Genomic DNA, 5128 nt, shown 5'->3' with positions numbered 1-5128 from the left:
ATAATATGTTCTTTTAATATTGCTAGGTTTAAGTATTTTACTTGTAATTATCTTGATATTAGCTTTGGATAAAATACTAAATTGAAGGATCGATGATTCGATCTTGTGGACATGAGCTTTCATATTAAGTACATATTCAAGAACATGCTCTTTATTTAGGAGATTTTGGTTGTATTCTTTACTCAATGCATGAAACTAATATGAGAAGTCATTGGCTTATCAGATTCAATTAAGGCTTCGTTTGGGATGGTTTTCTTATTATTTTTTTTACTAGAAAACTAATTTAGAAAGCAGCAAGAAAACTGTCCAAAACGAAGCCTAATTGGAAGGGTACATTCTTTGGTAGATTTTGTTCTGAATTGATTAGACTATAAATGAACGAAATGCATGAGAGTGCACTAAGGTCATACTATCCCTCTGAAAGAGACTAACTAAAAGAGGATGAAGGAAACATAACAACATTTCAAATAATGATAACAACAGTTTATGTCTTTATGATCCTCATTGGGATGCCATATCAGTCATAAATTGGTACCAACATAATTGAGTATATGAATATATTTTTCAATAACTAATTGGAAATGACCTACGCTAGGCTTACTATACTTCAAATATCTTCCTTAATGACTGACATGAACATAAAATCATGACATCACAACAATTATATGGAACTTTTAAGGCCAAGTCTTATATAATAACCTAAAGTGGATGACTCCTAAGTTTAATATAGATAAATCAAATTTGTTGGGCCTTTCTTTTTTCTTGTCGAAAAGATGCCCTCAAATGGACTTACAATCCAATCAAAATATAAATTGGCACCTAACAATGTGAAGAAATATTATTGATTCATGCAAAAATGATCAAACCCAATAAAATCATAATACAAAAGCCACAGTGCTTGAAATCTTTAACTATAGCAATATTCAATAAGATTGATCAGAAGGGTGAGGGTAACTAAGGTTTTCACCGATCATGATTAAAGTTTTATTTAGGACAATTTTCTTATTATTTTATAAATTTTTTTTAGAGAAAATAACTTTTTAAAATTATTGTGAAAATTAATTTTCAGGTACTAAATTTTTTGTTAACGCAGTAAAAAAATAATGATAAAAAAGAAATTGTGGTTGCGACATGAAAAAAAAACAAATTAGCAAGAATGCTGCCTCAAACAAAGCCTCAGATTAGAGAAAGAACAAAATTTAAATATATATATAAATAAATTAATTCAATGAATAATTAATTAAGAAAATCCTAAGATTCATGCATACATGAAGATTAATTTTGTTGATGTAAACTTTCACAATTTTTCATTTTTTTCACCGATGTGTATAATCTTATCCTATTGCTATGAAGAAATGCAAACATTACATGCATATATGATTTATGTCTTAAAATGATGATAAAAAAAATATTTAAAATAATTTCTGAAGAGAAATGAATTACTTAAAGGTTCACATAGTCCCCTTTAGGTATGATGACAGATTCTCTTATGTACTCCCTACCGCTTTTTCTGCTGTAGCTTCTTTTTCTTTTGGAACATATTTACATCTTGTAAGTGAATAAGTTAGACAGCACATTTTGTTTTATAATTGTTATACTGTAAGTTGCAAGTGAACAAGGCATTGAGATCCCTCATTTTCATTATTTTGCTCTCTCTCTCTCTCTCTCTCTCTCTCTTGTTGAATCTACAAAACAGAGGTTAGTATAGAAAGCAAACAGAGTGAGAGAAGTGTTTAAGGATTGTAGAGCTTCATTCTCAGCTAAACCAAAGGTTCTCCTTGTACAGGTATAAGTATTAGAGAAGTAAATCATGATAGGAAGAGGTGATGGAGAGAGCTGAGCTTGGCACAGTGAACGTGGCCGTTGAATGCAGAGACCGTTGAGGGATGCAGAGGTAGTGGCCATGAGCTGAAATGAGTGTCTTTCCTTTTATAGCAAGTGGTCCAATTCTGTTATGCTAACATCTCTCTCTCTCTCTCTTTGTTTTCCCCCTTTTTCATTTATGACTTCAAATATGATAATTGTTGAGTCCTGGTATATTCACGGCTGTAGAGAGATATAAAGTTTAACATCTTAACTTTGTACGAATATCCATCACACAAATAGATAAACAGTAAATGTGTAGTGTTCATAAGAGACACTTGAGTTTTTTACGTGAAAACCCCTTAAAAAGAGGGAAACCAAGGGGCCTTCCCAAGTTTAAATGAATCTACTAGTATTTGCTTTTGATTAAAAAAATAGTATTTGCTTTTGATTATAAATGAGGCACTTCATTAGGGGGGAAGGCCATGGCTCGATGTAGCAAATATACATCATATAGAGTGCATTACATGGCGAGAGTTGGAAAAATAAGTATTGATATGTTTGTTTGGTTGGCAGGACCATAGTCGACGAGTGATGTTGGTCGGAAAGAAAAAAGCCGGGCGACGGTAGTTTGAAGGACCGTAATCATGCAATGGAGGTTAGAAAGATCGTAATCGGGCAATGGAGGTCAGAAAGATCGTAGTTGGCGGGTGATGAAGGTCGGAAAGATCGTAGTTGGGTTACAGCAATCAGAGAGATCGTAGTCTGGAGATGGTAGTTGGAGAGATCATAGTTGGTGGACAACAAATGTTGAAAATATCGTAGTCAGGTTAAGGTGGTAAAAAAGACTGTTGTTTGGCGACTCCGACGATAATTACCGGCGCATATGGCGCCGGAATTGGGACGTTTCTCGACGTCGAAAACGATACGTTTTTTCGCCGGTAGTTCGTCGGAAAGTGCGCCGGAGATATTTCCGACGCAAAATTCGCCGGAAATAATTTATCGACGCGTCCAAAACCGACGTATGATTTTCCGCCGAAACGTGCGTCAGAAACTTATAATTCCGTCGGAATATCTATGTTTTCCGGCGGATTTCGTCCGCCGGTAATAAGGGGTTTTCCTGTAGTGGAGCTCAAAAGAATCGCAATCAACGGATGACAGATGTTAGAAAAACTGTTATATGGCGATGGAGGTCAGAAGAGCCATAGTCAGAGGGAGACGGTGGTCAGAAAGATTATTGTCTAGTGATAGAGGTCAGAAGGATCGTAGTTGGCGAGCAACGACAGTTAGAATGATCATTGTCTGACGATGGAGGTCAGAAGAATCGTAGTCGGCGGGCGACAACAATAGGAAAGAAGGTAGTCGAAATTCGACGATCCTGGGCTCATTGGATTTGTCTTGTCGAGCCGCTCGATTATATTATATGAATGCCACATTTGGAGATAATTTGGTCATCCAATTTATAATTTGAACCTTCTTAAGGCGCTCCAGGTCTTTGATTTTGACCCATTTGGCATTGGATTTGGTCGAGGATTGGGTCGCAATTGGTGTCGTTAGGTTCTCTTTTCTAAATATTCAGTTTGACTATAAATTTATTAAAATTGGAGTTCATATGATCCCAGATTTAATTACAAAAATTCCTAACTCAAATTTGCCTCGAGATTTTTTGCCCGATCAAGATAAATTTTTGTTGATAATTATTCATGCTCATTATGTCATACGTAATTACAGATATCACTTTTTATTTATTTTAACGACATCTGATGATAGAGATGTTTCATCTTTACTCACACAAAGATGTGGTGATCAGCTTAAGAGAAAATGTAAGTTAAAATATTTTGACTCAAACTTAATCAGAATTAAATTCATAGCCATTAAGATTTCGTTTGCGTTAACTTTTTTATTATTTAATGAAAAAAATCTTTTAGTACGAAAAAATTATACTAAAAAACTATTTCTTAAATAATAATAAAGTTCTTAAACAAAGCCTAAGTTTAATTTAAAAAGAATAAATTATTTAAACTTAATATTAATTAAAAATTGGGATAACTCCAAAAACAATTTATGATCTTGTCAAGATAATATTTGCATTTAAAGCTTTTAAAATTAAATTTATGATCACTCAAAGTTTGATTTTAAGAAACTTATACTCCAACTGAGCATCTCGACAAGACGAACAAATTGATGCTAATAATAATCTGATCCAACTCCAAATGAGCTTAAATCAAATACTGAAATTATATTTAGAAGCTTCAAAATATGAATTGATGGATCAAATGACACTTAATTATAGCATGTTTATAATCAAATTGAGTGGCTCAATGACGAGACAAATTTAATGAGCTCAAGATAACTTTATTATGACATCATTAAGGCAGTCAGATGTTTGATAAATGATCAATAATCAAGAGAATTGTTGCGGACTAGAATATACGCGGTGATTGAGTTAAAAAACTTACATCTCAGCATTGTACGGATATCTAGCACACAAACAGAGGAGAAATAGCAACACCAGGATTTTTACATGAAAAACCCTAAAAGGGAAAAAACCACGGGGTCACGCTCAGTTGAAAGAGTTCCACTAGTGTTTGCTTGAAATACAAGAGGCTGACTCGTTCTTAAAATTTAGGACGATTTGATTACAATGAATCACTTCAGAATTGAAAATCAGTTACAACGTCGAGCAGAGTTCCGGAGTCACTTGGAGATCGGACAGAATTTTGGCGTCATCTTGAGGACAGGCAGAATTCCGGCGTCGTTTAGAAGTTGGGCAGAATTTTGGCGTCGGGCAGAACTTTGGCGTCACTTGAGCATCGGGCAAAACTCTGGCGTCGGACATAACTCTGGCAGTGGTCGAGGAGTTCTTCCCTCCTATCCTCCTCTTCTTCTTTAGGGGTGTCAATTCGGGTCAACGGGTTGGGTTTGGGTCGAACCTGAGTTGACCCGGATCTAAACGGGTCAAACCGAACCTAACCTGTTTTTGCAAACGGGTCGACATTTCAACCCGGACCCGACCCGGCCAGGTTGTCGGGTTGACCCGACCCGACTGTTATGAAACTTTTATTTATTTTAAATTGAGAGGCCGGAAAACAGCAGCATTTTTTTTAACTTTTCAAATTTAAAAGTAAGCATATTAAATTTAATTGAAATTAGAAGAGTTAATTTTAACATTTAATTTTAATTATATTATTTTTAAATTTAATTAGATTATTCTTCAAATTTAGAAAAGTAATTTTTTAAATGCGAAAGATTTAGAGTGAGGGAGGAGAGGAAAGATGATAATTTGGTATTCTTCAATGTGAGTCTCTTCCCCTTCATTCTATTC

The sequence above is a fragment of the Dendrobium catenatum genome, unplaced genomic scaffold, assembly GCF_001605985.2.
Source record: "Dendrobium catenatum unplaced genomic scaffold, ASM160598v2 fragScaff_scaffold_156, whole genome shotgun sequence".
Classification (NCBI taxonomy): Eukaryota; Viridiplantae; Streptophyta; class Magnoliopsida; order Asparagales; family Orchidaceae; genus Dendrobium; species Dendrobium catenatum.
The sequence above is the reverse complement of the archived record's forward strand: the minus strand, read 5'-3'. Positions refer to the sequence as shown.